The sequence below is a fragment of the Pinus tabuliformis genome, chromosome 3_2 (assembly GCF_031772625.1).
Source record: "Pinus tabuliformis cultivar Carrire ecotype Pingquan chromosome 3_2, CPIR1, whole genome shotgun sequence".
Classification (NCBI taxonomy): Eukaryota; Viridiplantae; Streptophyta; class Pinopsida; order Pinales; family Pinaceae; genus Pinus; species Pinus tabuliformis.
This window is the reverse complement of record NC_142302.1, coordinates 277,385,037-277,403,852: the sequence shown is the minus strand read 5'-3', so window position 1 is coordinate 277,403,852 and position 18,816 is coordinate 277,385,037.

The following is an 18,816-nucleotide window of genomic DNA, read 5'->3' as shown; positions in this document are numbered from 1 at the left end:
CTAAACAACTCAAAAACGGTTTTCAAATTTATATGGTTAGAATTTGTAGATTGGAAGCTCGAATTTACCACAATAGTCATCTTTGATTATCAATGTTTCAGGTCAACAATACTATCATATAATATAGTATGATATTAATATTAATTTATATATTATTATTATTATTTATTATTACTATGTTGTTATTAGCTAAAATTTAAATTTATTATTTCTCCTTTACGCTTTTTTTATTATTATTTATTATTTTATTATATATATATATATTTATTATTATTATTAATTTATTATTTTTATTTTATTTTATTATTTTATTATATATATATATATATATATATATTATTTATTTATTTACATTTAGGTTTTAGGGCAGACACTCTCTACTCATCTCATTTCATTTTGCATCTCATTTATTTATATAGTTCTATCGACTCTCTTTCCATTAGGATTTTATTTCATGAAGATGAATCCTCTTACAAACCTAAAACTTCAACAATCAAACACGACTACTATGGTAACTTTGAGATTCCAATCCAAAACTTCTATTGTTTTTTGGTGGGGCTTACCTCCTCTGGAATCATTTAAGGTGGATGCATTTCGTAGATAGGGAGTATCATAAACTAGTGGCCCTTGTGGCTATATAATTAAGCTAGACACACCCCATTCTCCTGTGAGGAAATCTTTTCTAGCTTCCTTGTGTGTCTATTTTTCTTTGGCATAGTCAAACCTTGGGGGAGGCTCTACAACCTTTTAGACCCACTGGTGAGGCTGCTCAAGTGGATTTATAGAATCCATGTCTGTTATTAAATTATATATTACAGAGCAATGGAACACATAAAATATATTGCAGAAATATAAACACAGAAAACACATAAAACAAGAGAAACACAAATATACGTGGTTCACCCAGTTTGGGCTACATCCACGGGAAACAACCAGTCCTTCCCTTTATATTATCCAGCAAACTGGAGAGATACAACCTATAGCAGATCTGCTGTAATTCCATCTTCTCTCTCACACAATCTCCTCTCTCTTTCTCACTTAGAATATAGATCTACATAGACGCAATACAATTCCCTCATATATAGTGAGGGGTTTCCTTCTAGGGCAAAAAACCCTAAATTAGACATAATTTCTATTGGCATATCTCCACCTAATGAATGACCTAGATTGACTACGAAATTACAACATTTTACAAGGCAATTTTACATCTATTTTTAGCTTCTGGGCGCTGCCCCCGATCCCCCGCCAGGGGGGTGCTCCGAAAGATCGGAACCCCCCCCCCCCCCCCTGGACCCCCCTTATAGCGCAAATATTACAGGCGGAATTGCTGCCACATTACGAACTGGGGTCCAATGCAGTGATACCTCTGAATAAAGAAGATAATTAGGCTCCACACCCAACAATCTCCCACTTGGAGACTGATTATAGCAACTCCACCGCTATTTCATTTGTTGGACTATGACTCCACTTTGGACCTGGGTGTTTCTCATCTTCTTCATCATAGTTGAAGAAAAGTTGAAACTGAGCAGAATCTCAGTTTCTCCCTGGTTACAGCTTTTGTTAACATATCTGCAAGATTCTGGCTAGTGTGTATCTTTTCTAGCTTCAACTGTCCATCTTCCAATGCTGACCGTATGAAATGGTACTTGAGTTGTATATGTTTAGTCTTGGAATGAAATGTAGAGTTCTTTGCAAGATGTATGGCACTCTGGCTGTTACTGTATAACCTGCCCAACTCCTGCTTCTTACCCAATTCATCCAGAAACCTTTGTAACCAAATCATTTCTTTACTAGCCTCTATAGCAGCAACATACTCTGCTTTTGTTGTTGAGAGTGCAATAACACTTTACAGTTTTGAAACCCAACTGACCACTATTCCACCTACAGTAAACACGTACCCTGTTGTGCTCCTCCTGTTATCTCTATCACCCGCCATGTCTGCATCAACATATAACTGTAGAGCAATGTTTGAACCACGCAAGCATAATGCTTGATTTGTGGTGCCTCTCAAATACCTGAGAATCCACTTCACCGCCATCCAATGTTATTTTCCTGGATTGTTCATGTACCTACTTACAACTCCCACTGCATGTGCAATATCAGGCCTTGTGCAGACCATTGCATACATTAAGCTTCCAACTGCTGATGCATATGGAACTTTAGACATATAAGCCATTTCTTCCTGAGTCTTGGGACACAACTCCTTAGTTTGAAATGGCTAGCCAAAGGTATACTAATTGGTTTTGCATTTTTCATATTAAATATTTTCAACACCTTTTCTATGTACTCACTCTGAGACAATGTTAATTTTCGATTCTTCCTGTCTCTAGTTATTCTCATACCAAGGATTTGTTTTGTAGCACCCAAATCCTTCATTGCAAATGAGTTCGCCAATTTTCTTTTGAGAACATTTATTTCCTGCATGTTAGAACCTGCAACAAGCATGTCATCTACATAGAATAACAATATAATATAGCTGCCATCATTTTTCCTTTTGAGATAAACACAATGATCAGAGTGACATCTAGTATAACCTTGTTCAGACATAAACCTGTCAAATTTTAGATACCACCACCTTGGAGCCTGTTTTAAGCCATACAAGCTCTTCTTCAACCTGCACACTAGTTTCTCCTTCCCTTTTACCTCATATCCTTGTGGCTGCTGTATATATATATCTTCCTCCAAATCCCCATAGAGAAAGGCTGTCTTTACATCTAACTACTCAAGATGAAAATCTTCAGCTACTACTAGACTTAAAATAGTTCTGATTGAAGTCATTTTAACAACAGGAGAAAATATCTCATCAAAATCTATACCCTTTTTCTGTGCAAACCCCTTCACCACAAGTCTAGCTTTATACCTTTTTCTACCTCCATCTTCCTCCTTCAACCTGTAAACCCATTTATTTTGCAATGTTGTTTTACCAGCAGGCAACCTGACTAAGTCCCAAGTCTGGTTATGTGCTAAGGAGTCCATCTCTTCTTTCATGGATTGCTCTCACTTCTTCCTGGTTTCTACCTACACTACTTCTTCATAACATTCTCGTTCACCAGAATCAGTCAACAATACATAATATAATGAAGGAGAGTATCATTTAAGGGGTCTACTTATCTTGATAGATCTTCTAACACCACTTTCAGGTGTTTGAGGTACTTGTTGCTGTTATGGTTGTTGTATTTGTTATTGCTATTGATCATTATGATTTTCAGGCACCTTCACTTTTTCTGTGATCTCATCAAGCACTGTGTATTCTCTGTTTTCTTTTTCCTGTTTCTTTTCCTACAACTGATCCTTATACAAGCCTTTTCATTGAATATGACATCTCTGCTCCTAATGATTTTGTGTTTTTCATAATCATAAAAGCGATAACCAAAATCATTAACACCATATCCAATAAAGGTACATTTCTTTGATTTTCTCTCAAGCTTTGTTCTATTTTCTTTATTAATGCGGACAAAGGATTCACAACCAAAAGTCTTTATAAAAGACTAGTTTACCTTTTTACCTATCCATGCCTCCTCTAGAATACCACCATACAAGGAACTTGAAGGTCCTCTGTTTATTAGATAAACAACAATATCTACAACATCTGCCCAAAATTGTAAAGGCAATCCTGTATGCAATCTCATGCACCTTGCACGCTCCATGATTGTCCTATTCATCCTTTCTAACACACCATTTTCTTGTGGTGTTCCTAGAACTGTCTTCTCTCTGCGAATTCCATTCTCTTAAAAGTACCTATCAAAATATTTGCTGCAATATTCACCTCCATTGTCTGATTTGAGACACTTCAACCTTTTTCCTATCTCATTTTCAACCAAAACTTTCCATTTTTTGAAAGTATCAAATACATCAGATTTATTTCGAATACAATAAATCCAAGTTTTTCTGGTTGCATCATCAATAAAAGTAACATAATAGCGAGAGCCACAGAGAGATGATACCTAAGCAGGTCCCCATACATCTGCATGCACAAGCTCTAATTTTTCGCTCTTATTTTCTTTCCCAACTATGAGGAATCTGACTCTCTTCTGTTTTCCATAAACACAAATCTCACAGAATTTTAAATCAACATGCTTCAAACCTGGCAAAAAATTTCTTGAGTGAAGAATCTGCATCCCCTTCTCACTCATGTGCCCAAGCCTATGATGCCACAATGTTGTATCTTCTCCTGTAGAGGTTAAAACATTAACAAAATTAGAAATACCATTGCATAAATACAATGTACCAACCTTTTCTCATTTGCTATTATCAGGGATCCTTTAGTGACCTTCCAGGTTTTATCTGTAAAAGTAGTTACACATCCTTCACCTCCCAACTGCCCTGTTGAAACAAGATTTTTCTTCAGATCTGGAACATGCCTTACCTCCTTCAATATCCATTGATTTCCATTATGCTATTTTATGAAAATTGTACCCATTCCAATGATTTTACAGGGTTTATCATCACCCAATCGAACCTGTCCAAAATATCCTTGAACATAATCATGAAAATGTTTCCTATCAGGTGTTGCATGGAATGAGGTCCCTAAATATACCACCCAAGAATCAATAATATTTTATAATGAAATAATCAAAGCATCTTGCAACACATCACTTGTCACATTCGCTTCATGATTGTTTTCTTGCTGCACGTCTCCTTCTTTTCCCTTCCGAGACTTGCAATGTTTCTTCAGGTGTCCTTTCTTCCCACATTTCTAGCACATTATCCCCGATCTGGACTTGGATTTTCCTTTCCTTGACTTACTGCGATATCCTAGGATCTTTTCTCTTTCCATTTTTCTTCCCCTAGTCTCTGCAATTAAAGCATTACCTGATGTCTCACCGAAGCTTTGCCGTCAAATTTCCTCGCTAAGGATTGCACTGAAAACATCATCAAACTTTAAAGTACTAGATCTAGAGACAGAGTTACTAATGGCCATAACTAAACCATTTCAACTTTCTGGCAATGAGCATAGAAGTAACAGAGCCCTAACTTCATCATAAAAAGTTACCCCTACAGAACTCAATTGACTAGTAACTGTATTAAACTCATTTAAATGATCAACAACAGATCCACCTTCTGACATCTTCAAATTAAATAAATGCTTCATAAGAAAAACCTTATTTGAGGTCGAGGGTTTTTCATATGGTTTGGGCAATGGTGACATTAAACCCTCTGTTGTCATTTCCTTTGAAATATTAAAGGCTACTGACGTCGCTAGTGTTACACAACATTTTTTCACTGTCCTTGTACTTCCCGTTCCTTGATCCTGGAGGACCTCTATAGTGAACCCTACATGCTTTACCTTCATGAAGAAACTCCCATTGTGTCCCTCTTCATGAGCATATCAATTCCCTTTTGCACCATTTCGCCTGAAACTTATGTTTTGCCCAGTTTACAAGACTAGCACTAATGACCTTTGTCTTCCTCGCACCGATGTGTAGAGATTAGCACTACTCCTCGTGCCGACCGGAGCGGCTGAGCTGTGTTCTAGTCGCACCGGTCTTGTTATGGAAAGTTTTTTAAATTAGGAGCTGAAGCTTCCAGCTTTAGAAGCTTCGTAATGGAAGTCTGGTAAATGGTTTGGCCGGATGGGGTTGAGGATGACAGTTTGGGGTCCTTTCCCCTATAGTGATGGAACTACTTCAAGGGATAAGACATTCTCCCATGAGAAGGGGATCCATCTCCCATCCATTTTTCCTATATAAACCTTCCTTTTTCCCAAGCACAAGCTAGTTATAGTGTTGAGTGTTAATATTGGTGTGCTAGTGCTAATTAAGTTTGGAGTAAACATCAAGTTATTAATAGTTGTAGCTCTCTAGTTGTGTGAGGGAGAAGTGTGAAGCCTAAAGGGAAGAGCCTTAAAACTATTGTTCATTGAGGCCATCATGGAATGCTAGCAGAAGTCTGTGGTAACCTGGTCTTGTCAGAGGAGGACTGCAACATCAAGACAAATGGTTGTAATCTCTATTTGATATTAATATATGCAACTATTGATTGATTTCCTACATGTTTTGTAATATTACATATTCATGGCTTAATGTTTCTTGACTTGTTAAGTAGGTTGAATTGCAATTTTTCTATTACCATGTTTGTTGTTTGTTGTTGTTTACTTGTTTTAGGTGGTTGAAGAAGGAAGCGAAAGATAGCTGGAGCGAGCAAGCAAGGACATCATCAAGAAGGATAAGCAGGCCAAGAGGTAGGCCCTCTTGATTGGTTCTAACCTAAGGAAATCTTCCATAGAATGTATATGTTGTGGCTAGACCCATCGTTGGGCTAGAGGAATTCGTTCGTGTCCGCACTTATAATTTTACTTCACCAAAAATTGGCAACTACACTAGGGAATCTATCCTTTTGTTGGTCTTGTTTGATTTTTCATGATTTTGTGTGAACTTTGCTTGTCCCACCATTTCCCTTTAGATCTGTTTGTTTTGCTTTACTTACTGTTTTGGGTTTAAATTTCACAGTAGCAAGTCTGGTCTCTGTTCTTGGAAATCTTTATTTTTTCCTTAGTTTTCTCACTCAGCGCGGTTTTTAATCTGACAGTCACGCCAACCAGCACGTTTTTTTTAACAACAATCACGCTGACCCCCTTCTAGCGTTCGTTATTCGTGAAGCAGTCACACCGATGCCTATAGATGAAGATTAGGGTTTGCCCTGAATCTTGACCAGTGTGTCTTGCTCTTTGATGTTTGCCTTGTAGCCTGTTTTCATTGTGTTTCTCCCTGCCTAGAAATCTTAGCTTGGTTTAGCCCACCCTCTAATGTGTTAAGTCTGGCTGTGTGTGAAGTTCTTTTTTATTTTTTCTTTGAATCCCTCAATTGGTGCTATTTTTGGCCAAAACGTCACGCCGATTAGGCCATCAGCGCTAGTTGTAGTACTGGTCAGTCATGCCGATCGATGATACTTTTGGCCCAAAAGTCGCTCCGGTCTTAGGGGTAAGGAAAAATTCAGAATTTCTTTGATCCCAGTGCCAGTGTGTATTGACCCTCAGACTTTCTTCTTCTTCCCAGAAGTGACTAGGATGCTTTGTTTGCTTCATTTTCAATTGAATGAGTGAAAGAATCTCGTTTGTTCTCTTATTTCGAATGTCTCTTTTCTCTTTCCGAGCATAGATTACAATGCTTAGTTTGTCTATTGAACCATTTATGTGTTTGGTTTGTTTGATTCAGGGAAGAAGTTGATTTTAGTTTCATTTATCATGCTTTGGATTTGATTGATGCTTGTTTGTTCGGAATTGTGAAAATTTTCATTAAGTGCTTTATGTGAAAGATTCATTTTGCATTTTATGAAAATAAGAACATCATTCTAGTTTACTTAAGTGAAAATATTACATTAGTAGCGTCATTGAGAAGCTAGAATTTCATCATCATAAGCATAGGAAATGAAATGAAACTTCTTTTGTTGTTAAGGGAATATTAAGTGCATTTAGGATATATCTTAGAGAAAGATTTCATTCTTTGATTGTTGCATTGATTTTGTGCTCTCTATCCCTCAATTATTGTTGATTTTCATCGAAGATAAAGATCTCTTTTCTCAGTAGCTGCATGTAGGAGTTTTGTCAGATGACAACGATAGGGCCTTGTAATTGAAACCTAATTCAATATCAACCGTTAAAATCTATTGAATTAACCTAAGGAAGCATTGAAACTTAACACTCACATTTAGTGGTCTAGGCTAGAGATGTGTTCCGGCGTCTTTAAACCTAGTAGCTATTGTTCGCTTCGACATTAGATAGTGCTAGTACGGACTTGTGCTCCCCGTACTGTCGTGTATATAAAGGGAGACCCCGCTAGGTTTGTGATCCTTTATCTGTTGGAAGTCAAGTCTATTGCCTTGTAAACGTGATACATCGAACACATCATTCGGGGAGATTTCCTGCCCGTACTTCTCGGTTCACCGGGAGGTATTCTGTAGTTCATTGTTACTTGGTAATCCCTTTTGCCTAGATTATCCTGAATAGTCATTTGATATTTTTGACTCATTAAACTTAAAATATCATCTGAGCACTTGTCCTTTCGAGCTTGTTTCCAATCGAAAGTGATAGAGTCACCTTTCGTCCTTTTCTCGACTCTTAAAACATGAAAAGGCAAAGTTTTGTTTCAGTGTTCTAAAATTAACTTCCCACGAAATATTCCTAGTTAAAGTTATCTTCCTTAGTGGTTCTTTAGGGTCAATTCCAATGGCAACATTTCCAGAGTCTACCAGTCAAGGATTCCCCTCAGATGGGAATCCTGGTGCTTTTCGTTCTTTTGGAAATGCTGGTGCTCCTTATATGGCGACATTGTCCCTCCCTGGGTTAACCATTGGTCTACCTGTCTGGTTTTTTTCGACCTCGGTGGTCCCGAGTGTTCCAACTCCTGTCCAAATGTCTCCTTCATTCAAATCACATTGTGATGATTCTAAGGTTGACCCCTCACCTTCTTCCTCCATTTCTTCACCCTCCTCTTCTAATTTTCTTGGTGAAAGTTTGAAATCCAGTAACCAGGAGGCTAAGAAGAAGAAGAAGAATACGAATAAGAAGAAGTCAAATAAGCAAGAGGCCAACCGTGTAGCTGTTACTCCAAATGCACCTCGCATAGAAAAACCTTCCGATCCTCCATGAAAGGTAAAGTTCCCTTGTAAGCTATGTAAGGGTGACCATCTCCTTCGAGACTGTCCTGGTATTCCCAGAGTCCTAGAGGTATGGTCTCAAAATATAGATTGACCATCTCCATCAACCTCTGTTAGATCATGTCAATGTTGCATCCTTGGTTAGCGATGGTAAGAACAAAGGGAAGATTAGATTCCCCTGTGGGTTATGTGAAGGAGAGCATCTTCTTCACCTTTGTCCTCTTATGGATAAAGCTTGCAAAGTTTTGGAAAACCTTGCAGCTCCTCAACCCCAACTTCCTGTTGGTTATCAGAGGCTTTCTTCTAACCCTCTCCTGGTTGGTAAAGAGATTGACTTGGAATCATCTCTTTCCCATCTTTCTCTTCCTGAGTGAGACCCTTTTGTGTCTACTCCTGACCAACCATTGGTCGAAAAGAGTGTCGACTTGGTTTCACCACCAGTTTCTCACTCTGTTCCGGAAGAGAGTGGTGATCATACTGCTCCTGTTCTTCTCGTCTCCTCAGATTCTCATGAATCAGAGAGTGACCCTCCCATCCCGGTTGTTCAGGAGAGTCCTTCCTCTATTCCCGTACGGCATGGGGGAAATCATATGATACCCCAACCAAGTAGTTATGTTGTCTTTTTCGATTAGGGTCAATTCACTGCTTTCCGCCTCCCATCTTATGTGCCTTTCCAGATCACAATACAATCCTATAATATGGTAGTACCTGGCAGTATATTAGATGAAGGCGCATTTGTTAGCAACATGTCTTCTACTACTTGGCAAGCTTTGGGCTCCCCAGAGCTTGTGCCTGTCACTCAGAATCTATTGGCTTTCAACAGAGGAACCAGTCAACCCTTAGGGGTCCTTCTGAAGTTCCCTATTACTTTGGGAGGAAATACCGTCTTTATAGATGTGATGGTAGTCCAAGGTCCCTTAGATTTCAATCTTCTCCTTGGACGCGACTATGTTTATGTCATGGGAGCTCTTATTTCTTCACTTTTCTGCGTGGTTTGTTTTCTGCATCAAGGGAGAATTGTGACTATTGATCAATTGTCGTTCATTGGTCACCAAGCACCTCCTTTGCAACCATCATCCCCTATCAGATCTTGTTTTCAAGTAGTACCTTCCCCACCACATGTCAATTATGTGGCTACCTGTTCCATCCCCACATCTACTGATGATCACATAGATGGTATTGTACATTATGTACTGGGGGCATTGGAACCCGATCTGTCTTTGGTACCAAATGACATGTATTCCTCCCGGAGCGTGATTCTTCCATCTAGTGAGGACCTCTTGGGAGCCATGTTCTCATATGGTCCATGATCAGATTGCGAGGATAGTTTTTTTCTTGTGTTAACCTCGTTAAAAAATGAAACAAAGAGTAATGAGGATAGTTCTTGGTCTTGTGTCAACCTCGTTAAAAAAATGAAACAAAGGGTATGAGCATAGTTATTTTTCTTGTGTCAAGCTCGTTAAAAAATGAAACAAGGGTCCCAAGGACAGTTTCTTCCTGTATCAACCTCGTTAAAAATTGAAACAGATGTCCGAGGATAGTTCTTTTACTGTGTCAACCTCATTAAAAAATGAAGCAACTCCCTTTTCCAAATTGAGTCTCTTATTAAGATATCGTAAAATCCCAGTCGAGTCTTTCCAAGATCTCAAAAGTGAACCTTCATTCCATCTACTTAGTTGGCTGAAATGAAGCTTGGGGGGCATGTACCTTGATTGAATCATTATGCTAGGGGCATGCAAAATTATAGCAATCATAGTTTTTCGTTTCAAGCTTGTGTAAACATGAAACTGAATCCAAGAAGAGTTCTCCATGGTTCAAGCTTGTGTAAAAATGAACCCATGCGCAATTTACATTTCGTGATTTTCGTTTTTATTCGCTACTTTCTGCTAGATGAGCCTTGGTTGTTTCATTCCATCACCACCATCTCTTTGGCCAATCATATGATTTCACTTGGTTGTTTTTCCTTTCCCGAGGGACCGCAACGATGAGTGGTTTTATTAGCTAGCCTCTTGAACATTACATGTTTTGAGCAGTTCCACCATTGCCAGAACTAGTTGCTACCCTTTATACCACGTTCCTCCAAGATGAGTCACGTTTCAGCTCTTTTCTCGACTTGTTAAAATTATATGAAAAGATTGCGGAGTATTTTTTTCCCTTTTTGAATCGTTAAAGAGAATAAAATCGGGGGGTTTCGCTTTCAACTCTTTTCCAACCCTTTAAAAGCGAAAAGATGGCCGAGCCCTTGTCATTTCGAACTAGTTAACGAATGCGAAACGTTGTGTGCCCAATATAAGTTTACCCCTTTTTCTGGCTGGGAGGCACTATTTACAAAAAATGTACTCCTTGACTGAAATGGTCAAGCGGTTCTCTCAAGTATTGTTTTCTACCTTTTCGGGCTCGAGAGACACAAATGTACGAAAAGGGACCATGTGGAGTTTTCTTTTACGTGTCTTTTTCAAACTCTCTAAATGTGAAAAATATACCGAGTTACACCTTTATCAGACTCGTTAAACTATTAAACGACATTGGATTCGTCACCATGACGAACATGAGCTTCTCCCTCCTAGGGCTCGTTAAACTTACTAGGTCGGATTCATTTGAAGGATGAACTTACGGGGCAAGAATATGCTATCCCCTTCAAGCTTGTGATTAAAAAATAATTGGGGTACCTGCCAGAAATGGTGGGGGAAAATTTAGAAATCTATCAGTCGTGTCGGTCAGTCTTGAACATGACACTTTTTGCTTCATGTCCAGTTGGGACATCCTCCTTTGTATCGTTGACCTTCCTGGGTTGGGCCGTTCATTTTTTCCTTCCATTTGATCTTTGCCACATCATCATGACCACCGATCCTATGGATCCAAAAGCTACCAAACTTCTAGTTGTGTCGCTGATATGTTCAAGAGTTTTCCTTTTGCAGTTACACTTACCTCTGATTCTCTGTATCATCCAAAATCATTTTTCATCCTCTCGTCTCGCGTCGATGATGTGGGAATCATTATGGCCCTCCTTCGACACGGTCGCTTTCCATCAACTTCAACTCATTATCCAGGAAGTTGACTGAGGGACTCCTTTCCGGTACCTTAGAGCTTGAATGAACTAATGACAAGTTCTTTGCACTCAACGACAAGTTCACATCATTGGATTTCGATCGAGTGATTTCACGGGTGTTCGACTTCAGTTCCTCTATTCACAATCCATGGATTGTGCTGATAGTACCTTGAGGACCATCATCATTATTGGTGGTTTCTCTCGCACATGTTAATAGTTTACATCATTGACTGGTACTCAAGTGACTTTCTAGCATGTTCAACGTCAACACATCTATTCACATGTTAGAATCTGTACTTTGATCGGGTCGTGTTGGAGCGCAAGACCCTGGACTCAGATCACAAAAAGTCCAAGTTGTGAAGTGGTGTGACATGGTTATGATGATATGCATGTCTCTATCAGATGGCTAGCTGCGACCATACCATGAGTTATCATATGTGATCCTTCTCATTATTGGATGGCTGCGACCATACCTTGGTTTCGTTATGATCCTACTTGACGGATGGCTGCGCCCATACCTGGATCCATTTACATGAGCATTCTCTGGGTGGCTGCGTCCATGCCACGATTCACCTATCATTTGACAGAGATATCAGTTTATGTACATGTATCTGTACTTACTTGCAGGTTTTCCGATGGTAGACTATGGTTCCCCGCACCGACTTATAAAGCATTTCATCCCTCACTCTAGTTTGGCCTTCATGATTTAGGGGGCATCTGTTACACAACATTTTGTCACTATCCCTGTACTCCCCATTCCTTGATCCTAGAGGACCTCTACAGTCAACCCCGCATGCTTTGCCTTCATGAAGAAACTCCCATTGTGTCCCTCTTCATGAGCAGATCAATTCCCTTTTGCACCATTTCTCCTAAAACTTCTGTTTTGCCCAGTTTACAAGGCCGACGCTAATGACCTTTGTCTTCCTCGTGTCGATGTGTAGAGATTAGCACTACTCCTCGCGCCAACCAGAGCGACTGAGCTGTGTTCCAGTCGTGCCAGTCCTATTATGAAAAGTTTTTTAAATTAGGAGCCGAAGCTTCTAGCTCTAGAAGCTTCGTAACAGAAGTCTGGTAAATGGTTTGGCTGGATGGGGTTAAGGATGACAGTTTGGGCTCCTTTCCCCTATAATGATGGAACTAACTCAAGGGATAAGACCTTCTCCCATGATAAGAGGATCCATCTCCCATACATTTTTCCTATATAAACCTCCCTTCTTTCCAAGCACAAGCTAGTTAGAGTGTTGAGTGTTAATATTGGCATGCTAGTGCTAATTAAGTTTAGAATAAACATCAAGCTATTCATCGTTGTAGCTCTCTAGTTGTGTGAGGGAGAAGTGTGAATCTAGTTTAGTGTGAAGCCTAAAGGGAAGAGCCTTAAAACTATTTTTGATTGAGGTCATAATGGAATTCTAGCAGAAGTGTGTGGGAACCTGGTCTTGTCAAAGGAGGACTGCAACATCAAGGCAAATGGTTGTAATCTCTCTTTGATATTAATATATGCAAATATCAATTGATTTCCTACATGTTTTGTAATATTACATATTCATGGCTTAATGTTTATTGACTTGTTAAGTAGGTTGAATTGCAATTTGTTTATTACCATGTTTGTTGTCTGTTGTTGTTTACTTGTTTTAGGTGCTTGAAGAAGGAAGCGAAAGATAGTTAGAGTAAGCAAGCGAGGACATCATCAAGCAGGATAAGTGGACCAAGAGGTAGGACCTCTTGATTGGTTCTAACCTAAGGAAATATTCCATAGAATGTATCTATTGTGGCTAGACCCATCATCGGGCTAGAGGAATTCATTCGTGTCCGCTCTTATAATTTTACATCACCACAGCTAGGCACAACTGTATTGTTCCAAGTGCCTTTTTGTCGAGAATATCCCATTCTGTGCCTGTCATACTCGTCGACTTCTTTGTATTTCCGCTCAATGGTTGGTACAGATCTTTCTGGTACAAATAATCTTCCATTAGCATCTTCCATAGCTGGTAGTTTTTGCCATTAAATTTTTCAACCCTAAACCTACCATCTTCCGCCATTACTCCCACTCGAACCAGGAACCCTTCTCTCCTACGAGTTTATCAGTCAAATAGACCTTCAGATCTGATAACATTTGTTAGAAAATTATATATTATAGAGCAATGGAACACATAAAATATATTGTAGAAATATAAACACAGAAAACACATAAAACAAGAGAAACACATATATACGTGGTTCACCCAGTTTGGGCTACGTCCACAGTTAACAACTAGTCCTTCCTTTTATATTATCCAACAAACTGAAGAGATACAACCTACAACAGATCTGTTGTAATTCCCTCTTCTCTCTCCCACAATCTCCTCTCTCTTTCTCACTCAAAATATAAATCTACATAGATGCAATATAATTCCGTCATATATAGAAAAGGGTTACCTTCTAGGGAAAAAAACTCTAAATTAAACATAACTTCTACCATCAAATCTCTGCCTAATGAACGACCCAGATTAACTACGAAATTACAACATTTTACAAGGCAATTTTACATCTATTTTTAGCTTTGGGGGTGCTGCCCCAGATCCCCCACCAAGGGGGGTTTCCCAAAGATCGCAGCCCCCCCCCGAGACTCCCCTTGCAGCGCAAATATTATGGGCAGCGTTGCTGCCACATTATGAACTGGCGTCCAATGCGATGATACCTCTAAATAAAGAAGATAATCAGGCTCCACACCCAACAATGTCAGTTATGGTTCCTCCTATTGTCATCATGCACACTTAAGAGAAGTCTCTTGAGACTTCAACTATAACCATTTATAAATTTGGTCCTTGTTTGTGCTGTCACTTTGCCAATAATTGTGGGAAATACTTCATAGCATGGTCGCGTTTCCTACAATATGTGAAATTTGTGCATGGTTTCAAACAATCCCATTCCATATGTCCCAATTATCCACAATTATAACAAATCACCAACAATCTTCCTCTTCCAAAGCCTCATCTCTCTCTTGCATGAAGGCCTTATCCTCTCCTTAGTGATCCTTGTATTCGATCTAGTGCAAGATAATCTCAGGCTTGATATTGTTGCATGCCACCATCGCTTCCTTCTGTATCTTTCACATGGTAAAAATTGGAGGTCTTCTCACACACCAACTCCAGTGTACACCAAGAATGATTTTCGTGTCCTGCAAATTTGCAATGATCACAAAAGGGAGCTCATGTCAAGTTTTGGTGTTTCTACATCATGGGGTAGTAATTAGTCGGAAATATCCCCCACACCCGATAAATCTTGTACCATAGATGCATGCCTTGGGATAATGCGTTTTCTCCCCCTGTAGCCACATAATCTATCACTGTTGGGAATTCATTACAGTGGTGACCCTCTCTCTTGTAGATTATACAACACACCTCCTTTCACTTTTCCTTGCCTTTTGTGAGGTCCTGAAATTATATTTGTAGAGTAGCCATCTACAATTTCATTTGTGCCATACCTGCACTTCTCTCCACACTAGTTGGTGTAGCCTCCAGTTGCATGACTATCTCCAATGCTCCAGGTTGGGAAGTTGTTGGTTGTAGTATATGTTTGATTAATGACCCAACATTTAATGTTAATCTGTGTCCATGGATTTCAAGACAAAACACTGGAAATGCCAAAGAAAGGCTTCAGGGACTTGTAAAACCAAACCTTGACAAACTCTAGAAGTTGTTCAATAACATTCTCCAATTCCTGCAAACACCAGTCAATCCCCTATTCTAACCCTGCAATCAAAGGAATTCATTAGAAACAAAACACTAACAACTGCAAACACTAATCCTGTGATCTACCAATAATTGAAAGAAAACCCTAGCTATTGACAATTGCAAAGCAAAATCTACCTATTTATAAATGAAGAGGAAACCTTAACTATTGACAATTGAAAAGCAATCCCTAACTATTGACGATTGAAGAGAAAACCATAACTATTGGTCACTCAAGGATTTGACCTATATCTCTTTGACTAAGAGAACCAATCTCAACCCTCCATTCAACAATATGATTTATAACTTACCAAAAATGCTTCATATTTCCAAACATTATGAGCCTCGAGAATCATAACCTTTTCATAACAAAAAAAATATCGATTTCAATATTGATATGAATTACCCATGGTATATAATGATTTCGAGTGGACTTAAAGTTGAGAATACACAAATTATAGATACTTTGTTCCTGCATAGACAAAGAAATCGATCTTCAGAACTTTTTAGACCTACAAGTGCGTATTGTAGTCATAAAAGTTTTGGTAAAATTTACAATAAACTGTGAATGCTTGCTTTAGACTTTAGCCAAGGATTTAAACTTGGAGAACTAAACTTGTGCAACATAGTGTTGCACATAAAAGAACTTGTTGTAGTTCACTTATAACATTAATTTATTGTGTTGTATTTCTATATCTATGCATAGATATATACACTAAGTTCAAATTAAAGGATTTTATTAAAGAAAATAGGGTACGCAGTTTATGTTATTGTTAACACTCAATATTTCTCCATATCCGATCTAAAACATCAAACATAGTGAACATATTTAGAACCTATGTTATTCAAATATGAAAATAGGAAGAGAAACGAGAGAGGACAACGAGTTGGGTTGGTAGGCCCAGCTAACCAACTCATTGCCTCTTGAAAGCAATCAAGTCATAGAGTCAACAAGCTACATAAAAACTGAAAGGTAAAACCTGACACATCATCTTCATTGGAGAATTAACTAGTCCTCCTTTACATTGAGCTCAATAAGGTTTCCACAACCATGAGGAGCAATCCCCAAAAGTTTGAAACAAGAGTATACTTTTTCACAAAAAGGTTTGTTGCTTAGAAATGCACCCTAGTTGGTTTTTTATAACATTCATAATACAATAATAGGTTTCAAACTAGAACAAGTAGTTATAGGATAAAATAAGTATGATATTTAATAAGTTTGGCTACACACATGTCTAATTTTGGGAAACTATGGATATTGTGATAAGAGGACTAGAAGGTTAGCTCCACCAATCGTTTGCGAGCTTAACTAAAAATATTGATGAGTTGCGTTAATTAATAATCCACTTATTGAGGGCCCACGTGGTAGTCTTTTTGGTCAGCAATGATATGCTTCTTGTTTCTTTGGTTCCAGGTTCGTATGCAAGGTACATGGTTAGGGCCAAAAGATTGTTACATGCTACAATATGATCCTGCCTGTTCTTTTTCACTTTGTTGGTGCATTAGGGACCGATTCTTAATGTTATCCTGCCACAAGATTAACCATTATTAATAATAATTTTCACATAAATCCTCTTAAATTATTGAAAAACAAAGGAAATGTGTCAAAAAATAATGAAATTAGCTTAGCATGCCCATGTTTACGATAATAGCCCAAAAATGTGAAAAATGATGACAATGACCATAGAACTAGGTAAAACCATGAGTTCTTTCAAAGCAAAAAGTTGTGTTGAACTTGACAAAATGGAGGCCCAACGTCCCCCCATGTTGATTATATTTCATGTCCTCATGCGATCAAAAAATTTGAATAGGGATCGAAGTTGATTAGAACTATGGAGCTAGTGTTTCTCTATTAGAGTCCCGTTGTTTTGTTTTTTTACCATTTTGTTGAAAACTAAAGGGATAATTGAGTTAATTACAGTAAAAGTATGCAAGTTATATGATGTCAACCTCCTTTGCATGAGTGAGATAAGAAATACCAAATGGTTGATACGTTTAGTTGACTCAAGCGAAATACTTACAAATCCTCCTATTACCTTTGTATAGTTCCTGTGACCAAAGATTCAATGATGTCAAGACCGATATTCATTATTTTCCAAAAGAGCAACTAATGTCACCATTGTCATAAGAATGCTAACAATGTTGTTACTGCAAGAATAATGTTATAATTGAATACTAAGAGTGAGGAAGGAATCAGAGAAATGAAATAGCATGCCATCAAAATGTCCACAAGCATCTTAGGGGCAGTCTTAATAAGCAAGTCTTCACCTCAATATCCTCATTATAAATAAAAGTGACATAATCATATTTTGAATGCCATATTGTTAACGATATATGAAAATATGGAAAAATGATGCCTTCCCATGATGACCATCTTACCATTATCCAAGCATATAATTGAAGCTCCTTTTGTCTAATCCATGAAAACCTCCTTATTTATGAAAGATAGAACTCCAAAGCACAATACCTAAAGGATCTTAAATCCATTCTCCAAGAGGTATGAGGTTCATTTCCTAGTTTTAATTTTAAGAATAATTACTTCATAATGTGACCCAAGGTTTTTGAGTTCTAAGGGTGCTAATGTGTGTTTTTCATCTCTCTTACTTGGCATAGGCTACTTCCAGTAGGCCTGTTCAGTACCCCAATGAGTTTTCCTTGGTACCATACAAGAATAGTATCGCTACCAGTAGGCATGTTCAGTACCCCGACGAGTTTTCTTGTACTTAATGATACTTTTTATTATTATATATCACTAAAAAGATTTGAAATAATGTATATTGTTCATTAACATATTTTTAGAGTGTAAGGAAGTCAGGTGGTACGAGAATATTTTAATTTTTCAGGAACATAACTAGTTATTTATATTTAGATCCATAATAATATTAAATATTAGCTATTTAATGTATAATAAGGAATCTTGGATCATGACTGAAGGGTCCCTCTAGTTGATCATGCTAGGGTTCTCATGAAATCTGATTGAGGCTCTATAGGAGTGGTCCACCATAGGAGGATTTTCAACAATTGCTTCTAAGAGAAACTTGAAACAGTTTCTTTGATAACAACTTGTTAGAGTGACTAGACTAGGAGTAGGGTTTTGAGCTTATGAATGGGAACTATTAAGCATGAAAAGTTCCCTGGCTAACTCAATGGATGATCTCATCCAACAATATGAAAAGGGACTAGCTAATAAATTATAGTCACTTTACAAAATGATGAGGAATTAAGAGTGAATCCCACCTGACAAGACTTACAACAATAGTGTGTAACAAAAATTTCAATAGCTACCGCTTATGGAGTTGTAGTTTCAAGAGTGTTGATATAACAATTTTACTTCAAATGTCATCTTTATTCATTTCTTTTATACTATCCTATCCTAGTTTAAAGAGAATAATATCTCCCTCAAGTGTAGGAGTACTTCTAGTGCAATCATGTGCGCAACAAAATACTGAATATACTCATACT